Below are 15,991 nucleotides of genomic sequence, written 5' to 3' on the forward strand. Positions count from 1 at the left end.
TGAGTTCAAGGCCAGCCTGATCTACAGAGTGAGTTCCAGGACAGCCAGGGCTGCACAGAGAAACCCTGTCTAGAAAAGCAAAATACAAAAACAAATAGTATCTCTCAGTATAAAAAATACCCTCCTGTGTTTAACTTGGGAGTTTGGGGGTGGGGTGGGTTTTTTGAGACAGGGTCTCTCTACAAAGCCTTGGCTGTCCTGTAGACCAGCTGACCTCTCGAAGTGTTGGGGTTTTTAAACCAAAATCAGCACAGAGAAGTCATAAGGATCCAGCTGCCTCAGATCTTTGCCGTGCTGTACTCTACAGCAGTTCCTTACAGCTCAGGAGGGTCTGCTCTGATCCTGGCTCAGTTACTTTCATCCTCCCACCCTTAGCCCTGCAGTGAGTTGTTTGTCCAGATGTCACTGGTTCAAGTTGTACAATTTCTGGGCAAACCCACAAAGTAGCTAACACGTGGGATTATCATTTTTCAGCCTATTCATACAAGGCAAAGCCTGCCAGTGTGTTTGCTTCTCGCCCAGACAGCTCAGTGAATGAAGCTCAGTGCTTTTAAAGTTCAATATTTATTGTATTTCCGCTTGATTATTCCAAAATGTTTGTACCTAAAGTAGGATCTGAGCCGGTTTCAAAGCAGAGGTTTTAGCCCAACAATAACTGAGCTAAGATAGTGGGAAGTAAATGGAAATACAGATACAGGTTTGAGCATCTGACTGAGCTGAGGCTGCTGTCAGGGTGAGCCTGTGCAATGTGGCAGTAGTGGGCCTTTCCACCAGAGGGCAACCATGTTCTTCCTGGTTCTAATTTGCAGCCAGGCTAAAATATTTGCAGTTACAGCAACCCAAGATCAAACTTGTAGACTTAAGTCCCAGATAGTATTAAGATAGCCAGAGAAGTTCATTGTGAAACATTTAAAAAGTGGGAATAAGGGTAGGGCAGGCCTGAGGGCATAAAGCCCTGGCTTTTCTCAGCACTTGGGAAATAGACACAGGAGGGTTAGCGGTGACCCTCGACTACATAGCAAGTTTAAGGCCACAAACTACATATAACTAGCTTAGAAACTAAGCTCTGGCATTTAACTCCTTAGCTACAGGGGACTATCTTTTTAAAAGTGGGGTGGGCAGCGGTGGTGAGGTTGGTGGTAAGAGTGCGTGTAGCTCTTACCCCAGGACCTGGTTTGCTAGCATCTCCATGGTGGTCACAGCCTTGCCTCTGGCTGCCATAGTCTCTTGCTCACCTGTGCAGGCTCGCAGACAAAGATAAACCGTTACATTGTTAAAAGCACAGTACAAAGATGTACTTCAGAACAAAGGTGGGAAATATTAGAAAAAGAAGCCAGCAACACAACACAATGATGTTTTGTGACCAATGGCTTATTCTAGGAATTCAACTTGGCTGACATTTTTAAAACCCATTAAAGGGACCCACATTAGCAAAGGAAAGCTGCATGACTGTCTCGGTGCAGGAAAAGATTATTTGATAAAGTTCAGTGGTCAGGGCTGGAGAGATGGCCCAGTGTTTGTACACACGTGAAATGAGGTCTCCCTGCCAATGCCCAGAGCCCCAGGACTGAGGGGCAAAGACGGAGGGTTGGTCACTGCTGCTTGTGCTCTTTGAACCTGGCAAAGACCTGAGCCCCACGTCCAGGGACAGACACTGCCTCAGAGGAACTGGAAAAATGATGGCAGGCACGCGGTCCCCTCTTACAGAGACAGGTGAGCACACCCCCCCCACACACACAAATGGATATGTAATAAATATTCGAAAGCCAGTTATAATGAAAGTCCTTATAACATTGGAATAGAAAGGAATTTATAATTATTCTGCATTGATGTAGTCATTCAGTGGCAGGCCTTGAGGACATCACAACCCGCGGGTAAGTTAGCTATTTTGAGAGATAAAGTTGTACTGGAACGTAGTCACGGACATTTTCTGGCTCCTTTCTTATAGGAGGACAGGATTACAAAGCCTAAAACATTTACCACGTGTTTCTTAAAATAAGTTTGCTGTTCCAACCTTTATCCTAGTTAGAAATGATCAATACATTTGAGAAACTGAGTTAATAGAAAATGTTAATTGGTTTAACATTTTCCCAGGAGATTCCTATTGTTTTTTAATTCCTTAATAACCTTATGAATTAACATTAGGACCATAAGTCTCCCAGACGTCTCTGAAGATTATCTTACCGGCATGAGTTAAAGCACATATTACCGTACACTGATGAACTAAGCCACCAGTAATTTGACCGTTTGCAGCTTAGCACAAATGTACTCAGACTTTTCTGGCTATTTACTCAAGGATCATGATCTCTTGCTACATTCACTCAGTAATAATAGTAATTATTTCCTGTGTGATCTAGACTTTATGGACTTTCTCCAAATTCAGCTTTTGATTCGCTTCCATGATGTGAAGTTGGTCTTTGGGTGACTGGGCGGGGCTCTCCGGGCAGGTTGTTACTTCTCCTTTCCCCGGCTGCAGGAACACAGTTCTTTCTACTAATTTGTGTGGGGGGTGGTGGTGGGAGTGGGACAGAGAATTCTAACTCAGTTTTTCTGTGGATTCTTTGCAACCAACCTGTTTTTAGGAGTGTTCTGTTAAGGCAGCCAGCCCGTTTGGACAAATTTACCCAAAGGTTTAATAATAAAAATACATTGCTGGAAAAAGGTCTGATGCAGCACTCTAACGCCTCACACATGCTTACAAACTCCTTTGCCTGAAATATCGACCCTGTAAGGCTTTGATTGCTTCCTCCTCTCCAAGGAACAAGGGAGGAGAGAGCCTGTGCCTTTTGCATTAGAAGAGCCATCCCTTGATTCCCTCGGCATAGGTTACCAGACCTGCAGCAGCTTTCTCTTTTGATGAAAGAAAAAGTGTGCTCATGACCCCCAACTCTGGAACACCACAGCTCTAAGAAGCTTGGGGTGAGTCAGAGCCGAACCAGCGTCTCTGTTCCTCTCCTACTACAGAAGCCGGCTACCCTCAGCTGGCCTGTTAGAACTCGCCCTGTGCCCAGTCTCTCGGCTCTCTCTTAGGTTTCCGCCTGTTCAGTCTGCTTTGCCTACTCAGAAAGCTTTGATACCCAACAGTCTTCGCATCCTATCTACCTGTGCCCTGCAGCCCGCATTTCCCCCTCATAACATCAAGAGTGCTCCATTTGCATCCACATAAGGTCTTCCATCCCTGAAACTAAACTGTAAGGCTCATACATCCAAATATAGCGCATTTGTTGTTCAACGGGCCCCTCAGATAAAGTCACCACGATGAAGACGGACCTACCTATTCCCACTTTATCGCTCACCACAGAAAGTCAGTGGTTTTTAATGAAGTTTCAAATGAATTAATGATTAAAGGCATTTTGGTTTTTGTTAGGGTAGAAATGACTTAAGTCAGAGGCAGCCGAGTTTCCAAGATTATGAGGGTTAGGTAATTTCCAGGGGGGAGGGGACTGTTTCAGGGGGGCAGCCGCGGCAGAGCAGCTGCTGTGTCTTCCCCCATTTCCTGCCCAACGGCTTCCATCATTTACCAGTTCTGAGAAAATATTCATATTTGACTGTTGTGTTCAAAACCCCAGACACTGAGTTCGGAATGCCCACTCCCCTTTATAAAAAAAAAAAAAAAAAAAAAAGTCAAGAATTTGAAGACAAAGTGTCTGATGCTGGGGGAAGGGGGTTGGTTCTATTTTAGTTATAGTCAGATTTTTCACTCTTTGATTAGTATCTAGTTTCATCTGAGGCTACTTGGCTGCGGCACCTGCCAACCCTGGATGCAGGTAACTCTGCTGCTCTGTATGTGTGGCGCTGTGACAGCCGTTCCTTTTACCATGTGCCTCCCGGGCTGTCACTCTCCCCCAGTGGCCTAGTCTGTGCTCTGAGCCTAGAGAAGATGATGTAACAGCAAGAAACAGAGAAACAAACAAACAAAAGTCTTCCTTGCTTTGGTTTTAGAAGCTCGCTGGGGATGGGAAAAAAACAAGGTATCGGCACAGACACAGAATTTGGAAGGACAGAGGAGCTGGGATGGGAAAGTCCTGGGGAAGACAGGATTAGATTTGTGCTAGGGAGGGAGCTCTGCCCTGTTACCCACGCTCACCTGGGAAGACGAGCAGCCTCAGCTGCGTTCGTAGGGTTTGGAAACTGAGAGTCTGTGTTCCTTGTGACCTTAGTAGAGTCTTCCCTGCAAAGTGGGAGAACCTAAAGAAAGAAATAATGTGCTCCTGTGTGTGTGTGTGTGTGTGTGTGTGTGTGTGTGTGTGTGTGTGTGTGTCTGTCTGTCTGTCTGTCTGTCTGTCTGTCTACAAGCAGGAGGGGACACAACATGCACATGAGCACATGGGAGCGCACTCGCTCGAACACACACACACACACACACACACACAAATTTTCCTCTCCATTACTGATATTTAACACTGACCGAAACTGACTTGCAGTTTTTTTTATCTCAGTTCATTGCTGAGATAAATCGTGGATGAAGATGTTACTTACTGGCTTACTCCCATGACTTGCTCTGCTTGCTTTATTAGAAAAACCACCTGCCTATGGATGGCCCCACCTTGAATACCTGTATCCTCCCACATCAAACATTAATCAAGAAAAATGCTCACAAACATGCCCACAGGTCAATCTTACAGAGGCAATTCCTAGAGCGTCCCTCTTTCCAGGTGACTCTAATTTGTGTGGAACAAAAACATAACCAGCACAATATCCCACAGAAATATCTGCAGAAATTGTTGGTTTGGGATTTCAGTCCATGGGCTTCAACAGAAGTACTGCCCTGCCACATGTCACACTGTCTATCCTTGTTAGGGTTTTACTGCTGTAAGTAGACACCATGACCAAAGCAACTCTTATAAGGGATAACATTTAATTGAGGCTGGCTTGCAGGCTCAGAGGTACAGTCCATTATCATCAAGGCAGGAGCATGGCAGCATCCAGGCAGGCATGGTACTGGAGAAGGAATTGAGAGTTCTACATCTTTATCCGAAGGAAGCCAGGAGCAGACTGACTTCCAGGCAGCTAGGAGAAAGGTCTCTCAAAGCTCACCCCCACAGTAACACACTTCCTTCTAATGGTCCCACTCCCTGGGCCAAGCATGTTCAAAGCACCACACCATTATTATTATTATTATTATTATTATTATTATTATTATTATTATTATTATTATCATTATCATCATCATCATCATCATCATCATCATCATCATCATCATCATTTGTCATCTGCAGCTGTGTAGTTTTTTATGCCCCACTGAAACTTCAGCATATCCTGGGACCCAAGAGAATGACAGAGAAGTGGAAGGCAGCCCTGAACCAAAGAAGGCTGCCGCGATACCCAGTGACATGGGAAGATGTACTTAAGGACCAGATTCCTCATGTCCTAGCCCCCCCCCAGCTCTCACCCACGGAACTCCTGGCATCTCATAACCCCTCCCTTTCTCTAAACAAGGCCCCAGGGAAACAGAAGGTTGAAAGGCATACTTTGCTGAAGTTCCACTTTAACAATGCAAAGCTAAGGAGGTCTGAAACTAAGTAGCTACCTGGGTTCTATAAGAAAGCAGGCTGAGCAAGCCAGGGGAAGCAAGCCAGTAACATCCCTCCATGGCCTCTGCATCAGCTCCTGCTTCCTGACCTGCTTGGGTTCCAGTCCTGACTTCCTCTGGTGATGAACAGCAATACGGAAGTGTGAGCTGAGTAAACCCTTTCCTCCCCAACTTGCTTCTTGGTCCTGATGCTTGTGCAGGAATAGAAACCCTGATGGAGACAGCCCCTATCATCTGCCCTCAGAGCCAAGATGTAATTTGAAAGAGTGAGGTTGCTTCAGCCATTAACTCCATAAGACGTAGTAACGTTGCAAATGAATGAACTTTATAGTTCATGCGTAGTGGATATTGCAATGTGCATGCACATTTGAAAACGAATTCATATAAATGAGCAAACTTTTCACTGTCTCTGAGAGAGAACACACAGGGGTCTGTAGACTCCTTGCTGTTAACTCCACAGCTCCCAAGGGCCCAGGATCCATGACGTGAGACCTGCTTGACCAGATGATTTTACTTAGGGCTTGTGTTTAAAGTCCAGTCTGCACAATCACGGTGTCTATCAGAAAACACTCCTCAAGCCTTCTGCTCAGCTCACTCACAGAAGTAAAACTCTTAGCACACCAGCCTTCCGTGTTTGCAAAGTCTTCATGCCGGCTGAGTCACAGCTTGCTTTTCACTCCTCGTAACACCTTGCAACATCACAAAATATTTGCTGGAGTTTGTGAAGGGCGGCCGCAGAGTTAGTAAATCAAAGTGGGGCTTCCGACACTCCCACCGTCTCAGCGCCTTCTGTTCCAGCAGCCCCGAAAGGCAGCTTGAGGACTGATCGCTTCTCCAGATTATAACAAGTCTTGGCACCATAGCCCAGGGCAAGAAGGGAAGTAGAGGAAATATCATGGAGCTTTGCAGGTGCTGGTACAGAATATTGTCACTTCACAGAATTGGATTTCTAAATGACTCCATGAAGGTGAGTTGCTATGGTAACCAGCACTCTCAACTTTTATATCTGGGAGTGAGGATAGCGTGGGCCATTTCTATTTGAGAATATATATTCTGGGTTTAATGAATAGCATTCCATGCTCCTACTCCTAGGTAACCAGGCACATGTAATATTAGACCAGGGAAGGGTCCTTAGCAACCATCTAAATCCACCTAGTTCGACACAGGGATCTGAATCTCAGAGATGTGATGCTGTGCAGGGACCTGTCAGCTCAGGGACCATGTTCCTCTATTCAGAACTTCTTAGTGCTTTTTAAATTTAGACCACACTGCCCGTCCCAATGGGCTCGCACAATGTTCAATGAGTAGGTGCACTGGCATGAGCCACAGGTAAGGACATAAGGACAGTGTCACCCTCACTAAGGGATTAAAACAGGTCCATTGGATGTGCTTGTTCCTTAAGAGATCCCTCTCCATCACAGTGCACTTGGACCCCATGTTTCAACTTTCACGAATTCAGAATGGTGAACAAGAGGATAGCACAGGAACTAGGGTGTGTGACATGCATAAAATATTGATCTCCAAAGAATTACAATATGCCACGATTGAAATGAATATGTTAAAGTCTCTTTAGTGATTAAAAAGTCTCTTTGGTTTTCAAGGTGAAAAGTTCCCCTTCTGGTAGCTGCCCTTCCTTCTCCCAGCCTGAGTCTCCCAGGCAAGTTCCCATTTCTTTGGTGTGTGTGTGGGGTTTCTTTGTTTCAGTAATTTGATAGATGGAGAGACACAGATGTCTCTTTAGATGATCTTCATTTCTGCCAGACCATTACCAACTTAGTTGTTGAATGAATGACCTTAGACGCTAGCTATTCGTGAATGGACTTAGCAGCCATCCATCAATGAACTCAGTAGCTCCTCATGATTGGTCAATACACAGAGGGCTGTTTTCTCCTCTCACCAACTATGCTTAGGTCACTCAGAGCTCAAGGTCTGGCCCAAGAGATACTGAGTCTCCTCTGACTTGATTCCCCTTCTCCTCTAAGCTGACTTTAGAAACCGACAGCCGTGCAGACTTCTTACTGGGTCTGTGGTAAAACACCGATCACTTTCAAGGACTGTTTTAATAGGATGAAGTATATTGTTGGCTTATGAGGCCACTGTAAAAGAAGCACTGAAATATAGATAGAAAGAGAGAAAGAAAGACTCAAATATGGAGAACAACAGATTCGGGTTTAGATTGTTATTTTCCTGCTGCAGGTTGTGTATCTTAAGAAAAGTTACTTCAAGTTGCTTGAAATTACTTTCCTCCCTTGTAAAGTGGGCTAACCACTCCTGCCGCGGCTGTTAGAGCTACAGCACACATTGTAAACTGCCTAGCATGGCGCCCAATAAAGATAGATATTATAAACTCAGCAGAATCCCCTTCCAAGCAGAATTGGAAATTGAACCTCTGCCACCCATCCCTCAGGTCTGAGAAAGCCTGCGGGATAGTTTGCACAAGAAGCATTGGCGCCATCTAGTGGCTGACTACAGCTGAGGTTTACACCGGCGTCTCCACGTAGATGACTGGTCATTTGATGCGTTTTTGTTCAACCAGCGTCTGTGAATGCCTGCAGGGTACCAGTCCCGGTTTAGTCACTGAAGCTACAAGAGTGAACAAGATAAACATGGCCTTGCCTTTAGAAAGTTTGTCATTGGGCTGGAGAGATGACTCAGTGGTTAAGAGCACTGACTGCTTTTTCAGAGGCCCCGAGTTCAAATCCCAGCAACAACATGGTGGCTCACAACCATCTGTAATGGGATCTGATGTCCTCCCTGGTGTGTCTGAAGACAGCTACAGTGTACTTATATAGAATAAATAAATTTTTAAAAAAGGAAGTTTGTCATCAAGTAGGAAAGACTGAATATTAACAATTGACAAAATAAATCCATCTTGTAAGATGAAACTTAAAGAGCACAGGGTGCCGTGAGTCTAAGATAAACCTCACCTGGAAAAGTCACATTGAAAAAAGAGCAGAATGTGGCCCCTTAGACACAGAGCAGCCTCCCAGAAGCACCTCCCTGGACAGACAGACAGACATAGCAACCCCACCTGAGCTATGGCAGTGATTGGGAGCCACCAGCCCGTCTTGAACTGGGTCTCTCATGTCCCTTTGTCATTTCATACTGACTCCACCCTCTCCGCGCAAGTCACATCCCAAGAAGCCTTGCTGATTGTTAGTGGTATTGTCATCTTGCAGACAAACTCGCCCCAGACATAAAATGACCCGTGAGAGACCAGACTCCACTCCAGATCTTTCTCCCTGCAAAGTCTCGCTCTTTCCTCTATGCTGTTCCCCCACCACCAACCAAGGCCACACCCAGCTCGCTTTACCCTGTAGGATGCTGCAGAAAGTAGGCCTTTAAAGGTGCCTGGGGGAGAACAAAGATGTGAAGGGGCAATTGGCATGGTGGGCCACATCAGAGCCAGGGGAACTGCTGACCAGATAGATGCTCAACGCTGCATGATTGTAGAGAATAAACCCCAGGCATCTGCCCCGCCGTCAGGACAGAGAGCATCCCACTGGACTGAGATGCACTGTAGCTGCATCCAAAAGTACAATGATACTGGGACCATTTGGAGAAAAGATGTGTTTTCTCTGGAAATCCATAGGAAAATGCAAAAATTACTGAGCAACAATCACCAAAGCATCTCTGTGAAGAATTTTTAAGGCATTTCCTGTTAACACAGGACTTTCAAATGATTGGTCCCAGATAACTAAGACAACAGGTCACCCTGGCAAGAGGTCAAACCAGGCATGTTTGACGTACCTATTGAAGTTAAGCCAAGGCAGATATGGAGATCTAGGGTTCATCAGAGGGTTTGCAGGTTCCTCTGTAAGAGTCTGTTTGCGCTCAGTGTCTGGGTTTGTATTTTTAAGTAGTCTTCTGCATTAGCATCCCAGGTTCCACTCTGGGCATTGTGGGCAGAACTGGCTAGTCCCAGACCCCAGAGTGCTCAGCGTCAACAGCACTGTCAGGCCACCCTGCACCTGATCGTCCTCGTCTGTGTAACAGATGGGGAGCACTCTTAAAGCAACATGCAACTCTATTAGTTAATGCAGGTAGCGTGACCCATAGGAAGTGTCACCACAGCTTTCACAAGAAGAGGAAAGAATGTGTGGCCCTGGCTGAACTGTGACGCAGTGAACTGGAGGTCGGTCTCCCCATCTGTAAGAACCCCTGTCAAAAGACATCAGAATTTCCTTCTGAGCAGAACAATCACCAGGGGAGAAGTGGAAACAAGACTTTAGTCTCAGGAACCAAGCCACCTGGCCATATTGCGTTCAGCCATGAGGATTCCCATTTGCTTATTCACTTAGCTCATTCCAGGAAGTGCTTAGGAGCCCATTCCCAGCGCTTCCACACAGTAGGCAGCTTCCTCCTCCTGCTGCTCTTAAGAAGCAGCTGCTGTTAGCCATTCCATCTTATAGACGAGAAGTTACAACGTTCCCACCTTCTTCAAGATCTTAAGAGAGTCTTGTTTCTGTTCCCCTCAACAGAAATAGGGACAATACATTATGGCATCTGCCCCATAAGGTTTCTGTGAACGTTAGCCAAACTAGTCTACACAATGTGCTTAAAACAAAGTGAACCTGTATCAAACCCAAAGGCACCTACTGCTCAACTGGAATAATCAGACACGTATTCAAAGACACAACCGACAATACAGAGCCAGGCCTAGCGGTGCTGACGTGTAACCTCAGCATTTGAGAGGACTATAAGTTCAAAGCCAGCCTTGGCTGTGGCTAAACCCTGTGTCAGAATAAGAGGGGTGTGTTTAGCAGGATGACTTAGTGGGCAAGAGCTCTTTCTGCACAGTCATGAAGACCTGTGCTCAGACCCCTACACCACATAAAAGAGCCAGGCCAAGGAAGCCGTGAATGCAGCTTCCCAGTCCAGAAAGCATGGGTTAGGTCCATGTTTACACTACGGCAACTCTCCCTCCACTGCCGGAGGAAACACCATTATCTATCTCCAGGATTCATTTATCCAGATATACCTTGGCCCAACAATCACAGCCTCTCCATATCTGATTGTACCCCCAGTCAAGACTCTGCATCCACCTTAAGTTGGATAATGTTGGAATATGGATGGACGCTGTGACTAGAGGATTTCTCCCTAAAGAGAGGCGTGGTTAAGCTATTCTCTGATAGTTTGGGGGTCCTGGTTAGGTCACCCCACATTCTTCATGGTGGGAGTAAGTGCTGGAAAAGTACAAGTTGGTCTTGGAGCTACTAAGAGGGAACGAGAGCCCCTCCCTCCCTTTCAGCACAGGAACTCTTCTCTGGATGGATGACAAGAGCGGTTCTATGGTTCTAGAGAACTGTCCATTCAACCTACAGTCACTTTCCTCTCTGGGGATGGAGCTGTGCTCTCGGGTTCAGGGAATTCACCTCATTGGCACTGTTTGCTGAGCACATTGGCCAGCCTCTTGGACAGTCTTTTTATTTCACGTGTACATCACCCCTAGCTGCTTTCTTTCTTAGATTCCTAGCATCCAGTATTCCACCCCCCCTCCCCCGCTGTTACTTCCGGCTTTGGCCTAAGCCTGGCGACTGTTGGTCTGTGTGGAGGAGGGCTGCAGCAGCCTGGGTATCTCACATTTCAGCCCTGAGGTGAGGGGATAGGCTGTATTATCCCCTATGATGGCTTGTACATGCTTGGCCCAGGAAGTGGCATTATTAGAGGGTGTGGCCCTGTTTGAATAGGTGTGGCCTAGTCGGAGTAAATGTGACACTGTGGGTGTGGACTTTCAGACCATCATCCTAGTTGCCTGGGAGTCAGTATTCTTCTAGCAGCCTTCAGATGAAGATGTAGAACTCTCAGCTCCTCCAACCCCATGTCTGCCTGGACGCTGCCATGTTCCTGCCTTGATGATAATGGACTGAACCTCTGAACCTGTAAGCCAGCCCAATTAAATGCTCTCCTTTATAAGACTTGCCTTGGTTGCGATGTCTGTTCACAGCAGTAAAATCCTGAGACAGCCTCCAAATGCAAACTGGATGGCCTCTCTAGAACAGTGTGGTCGCTGGGCCAGTGAGAGCCAGGGACCCTTACCATGTGACCTCTGAGTTCTACTAGAGGAGCCTGAAGACACTGAACTCTGCTACCGAGCCTACGTGTGCTCTGTTGGCACTGCAGTTGGGAGCTGTGTTTCTACTCCAGTTCGCCTCAGCCCAATCTCATGCACACTCCTTTCAACTAGACTTTGATTCTGTTCTATAGTAACTGTGGGCCAGTGACAGCCGTGAGACCTTCCTACTGCCCATCACTGCTACACAAGCGCCAGACTGAATGTCTGTGTGTGCTGTGTGTGGATGTGTGCATATATGTGTGGGGAGTGCACATGCCTCTAGTGTCGAGACTAGCGTCTGGTGTCCTGCTCTCACAGGGCCTCCTATTAAACCTGGAGCTTGTCACTTTTTGACTGGACTGGATGGCCACCAAGCCCTAACGAACCTGCTATTTCTGCCCACCAGAGCTGGGGCTACCGGTATTCAGTGTGACGCCTGGCTCTATACGGGTCCTGGGGGTCTGGGCGTAGGCTGCTATGTTTGTGCAGCAGACAGTCTTACACTGAGAGCCATCTCCCCGGTTCCCACACTAACATTTTTTATGAAATTGACTGTCTCTTGATATGCTCTGTATGGGAATGAACGCAATCGATGCAAGTCCAGAGGGCCTCTGTGCATTGCCAGCACCTTTGGGACAAGGGTTATAGTCAGAAGTCCCTCTCCCCACGGGGCTTCAGGAAGTCTGGAGCACTCCCTTACTTCATGTGACTGTGTCTCCTGAGACATGCCAGCAGCAAAGTTTTCTGTTATGACACGCTTGCTGTGCACACCTGCAGCCATGTGCCCCATTTGTCTCCCTTCCAGGGTCTTTGGGCTGCCAGGACGCCACCAGGCTCCAAGGTCTATGCTTGCTGAGACTCCCGGGAGCTACTGTCTGCAGTCGCTGTCATCCCTCTGTCTCCGCAGACCTCTCCTTCAGCACTGTTGAGAATCATTTCTCTAGCTTCGTCTCTTGCTTTCCTTTGGAGGCTTTTTCCCCCCTCAATTCACACCCCTCCCAGCCTCTCGCCAGCCCACACAGCGCCCTTGTGCCGTGCCCTGGGCTTCCCGCAGCTGATGAGGACATTCACATCTACTCTGCTTAGCACCGTGGGTCTGAAGTTAGCCTGTCGGTGGGACAGGAATTTCCTTGGTTTGTTATGGTCTTTAAAAGGCAGGAGGAAGACGTAAGGACCAAGTGGGTGTTTCTTTGCTTTGTTCTGTTTTTAGTTTGGGATGGGGAGGTGTGTGTGTCACACACTAATTCATAGTAACCCCAGAAAGTATTATCTACCCTATTTCACAGATTAGAAAACAGAGATCCACTCACTAGAGAAAAATCTCTAAATCTATGACAGAGAGGCAAGATGCTAATATCCACTTAGTGTAAAAATTAATGAGAAAAATGTAACCGTTCAGTTCTTAGGAAGAAAAGGGGGGGCTATAGGTAGCAGCCCTGCCGTGGGCAGGACAACTTGGGGGATGTCAGGAGCCTCTCTGGGCTATAATTTGAACATCTTCGAATCAGGAAAGTGTTCTTGAGAGTTCTATGGACTCAGTTCTGTTCTGTGCCCGGTTAGAGAGAGAAAGACTTCAAACAAAACAAAAAGACAAGCAAACCTACCTCCTGCTCAGTCCAAACATCTTCAGAACCCAAACGACACCACCAGGCAATAAATGGCGTGGTGGGGTGCTGACGAGAAGCCACCTAGAGTGGCCCTTCTTTTTCTGTTGGGCAGCAGCTCCCCTGACCAGGGCCAGCCGGCACTCCCTGCTAACGTGCACACTCCTCTGGGCTGCCAGTGTTCCAGTAAGAACCTGTGTTTACTACGAGTTGTCCCAGGTCCTGCTATACCAAGCAGGCTTGACTTGTGTGACCTCCCCCTACATGCTAGATGCTAGATCTGTGTGTGGAAAAGAAGATATTTATGGAAAATAAGACAATCTGTGCAACCGTGAGAAATTATAGGACCCACAAACTGTGAGGACAGTGCCTTACTTCCGTTCCTGTTCGATGTGTGCTTGCCTGGCATAGAAAGTCAAACATCTCTAAACACATGCATACATATGTGCATACCTATGTGCACCCCCTCACACACATGCATGCATGTAATTTCCTAGGGGTTTGTAAAGTTTTTCACTACCCCCAGAGAATTAATTTCAAGAGGACTACAGAATTGCAGGGCCAGGCTAAGATTTGTAAATAGCTGTGAACTAAATTCTGACCTCACAACACACACTGGTCGAAGGAGAGTCCGGGGAAGCTGGTTAATGGGGGGCTGCTAGAACCTGCTTGTCTTCACCATTAGAGGTCCCCTCTCTTACTAAGGGACCCCGTCCTGGACACCCAAAGCAGACAGGTGAGGTTGAAAGCTTTATGTCTGCAGCCACACCTTGTTCCTGACTGGTTACAGCTCCGGTCAAGTTTTCTTTGGGACCTTGCGTCCCATTGCTTACCCTCTGTCCCCATTCCAAGCCTCCTCTTCCAGCAGCCAAGCAGCTCCGTGCAGTTCAACAAAACTGATAGGGCACTGTGCCGCTTGTCATCGTGGTAACATGTCTGTCACAAGCTCTCTGACCTCGGGCTTCCAGAGGGATGTGTTCTTACTCCCTCTTACAGAAATAATGCAAGAAAGTGATGAGGGGCTGACTCACACGGCAGAGATGATGCTAGGACAAACAAGGACACGCATGTCTGTCCAGCTCAGGTTATTTATTTATTTAAGTTATTATTTAAGACAAGCATGTACTGTGCAGCCTAGGCTGGTCTTAAACTGTTGGTGTGCCTGCCTCAACTTTCTGAGTTCTGAGCTATAGGTATGCATCCATACAGCCTACAGGTTTGAAGGCAGGTATGCGTCATTTTACGATTTACTTTCTGAGAGGGGGAGGGGAGCCTTCAGCAGTGATCACAGTTCTGGGTGACTTTTTCGATCACAGTAGCTCTCATTGTGACTTTGGTTTCTACACTTGAGTTACCAACTGTCAGCTGTAATCTGAAAATTCTAAAAGATGAATTTCAGCAGTAAATATTTTAACTCGTATTGTAATATTGTTATCTTATTTCTATTTATTGCTATTAATAGTTTGTTGTATCTAACTGACAGATTAAGCTTTACCACAGACATGTATGTATATGTTGGAAAAAGCAGAGTTTACAGGTCTCAGAACTATCTCCTTTGGCATCCTCTGGGGATCCTCTACAAAGCGGGTGTACTGGCTGGATTTGTGTCAACTTGACACAAGCTGGAGTTATCACAGAGAAAGGAGCCTCAGTTGAAGAAATGTCTCCATGAGATCCAGCTGTCAGGCATTTTCTCAACTAGTGATCAAGGGGGAGGGTCCAGCCCATTGTGGGTGGAGCCATCCCTGGCCCAGCCCATTGTGGGTGGAGCCATCCCTGGGCTGGTAGACCTGAGTTCCATAAGAAAGCAGGCTGAGCAAGCCAGGGGGAACAAGCCAGTAAGTGACATCCCTCCATGGCCTCTGCATCAGCTCCTGCTTCCTGACCTGCTTGAGTTCCAGTCCTGACTTTCTTTAGTGATGAACAGCGATATGGAAGTGTAATCTGAATAAACCTGAATAATAAGTGTAAGCAGGAATAGAAACCCTGACTAAAACAGCAGGGTTAGTGTAGTTCCAATCGTATTTGATAATAGTAACTTAATTTCATTTTTATTAACATCTCCTTTGTAAGGTACTTTGAAGACATGGGTGCTGCATACTCTAGAGGCTCTTGGCCTGAGCCAGGCACTTGACTTGTGGAAGGAAACAGGTTCAGGTCTTTTTGTAGGACTCACTCAGTTAGAGTTAGTCAGGGACACCAAGGAGGTTGAACAGGGGAACTTGTAAAGGAATAAACCATAAGGCACAGAATTAAATGGGTAAGATGGGGAAGAGGAGAAAATATTTGCTAGGCCTTGGTTGGTAGAACACCTCACTACATGCTTTGTACACTTTATTTAATCATAACAACCTGGGTCACCAGACATTGCTACCTCAATGTTCAGATGAACAGCAGGTGTGAGAATGTAGCCTGTGCAGCAAAGCCTCCGCTAAGGTGAGGCAGCACACAAGGCTACGGCTCCTCCCAGCCCTCCTCCCATCCCTCCTCCCAGCCCCTCCTCCCAGTCTCTCCTCCACTCCCTCCTCCCAGACCATCCTCCCACCCCATCCTCCCATTCATCCTCCCAGACCATCCTCCCATCCCTCCTCCCAGCCCCTCCTCCATCCCCTCCTCCCAGACCATCCTCCCAGCCCCTCCTCCATCCCCTCCTCCCAGACCATCCTCCCAGCCCCTCCTCCCATTCATCCTCCCAGACCATCCTCCCATCCCTCCTCCCAGTCCCTCCTTCCATTCATCCTCCCAGACCATCCTTCCATCCCTCCTCCCATCCCTCCTCCCAGACCATCCTTCCAGACC

The sequence above is a fragment of the Micromys minutus genome (genome assembly GCF_963924665.1).
Source record: "Micromys minutus genome assembly, chromosome: 3".
Lineage (NCBI taxonomy): Eukaryota > Metazoa > Chordata > Mammalia > Rodentia > Muridae > Micromys > Micromys minutus.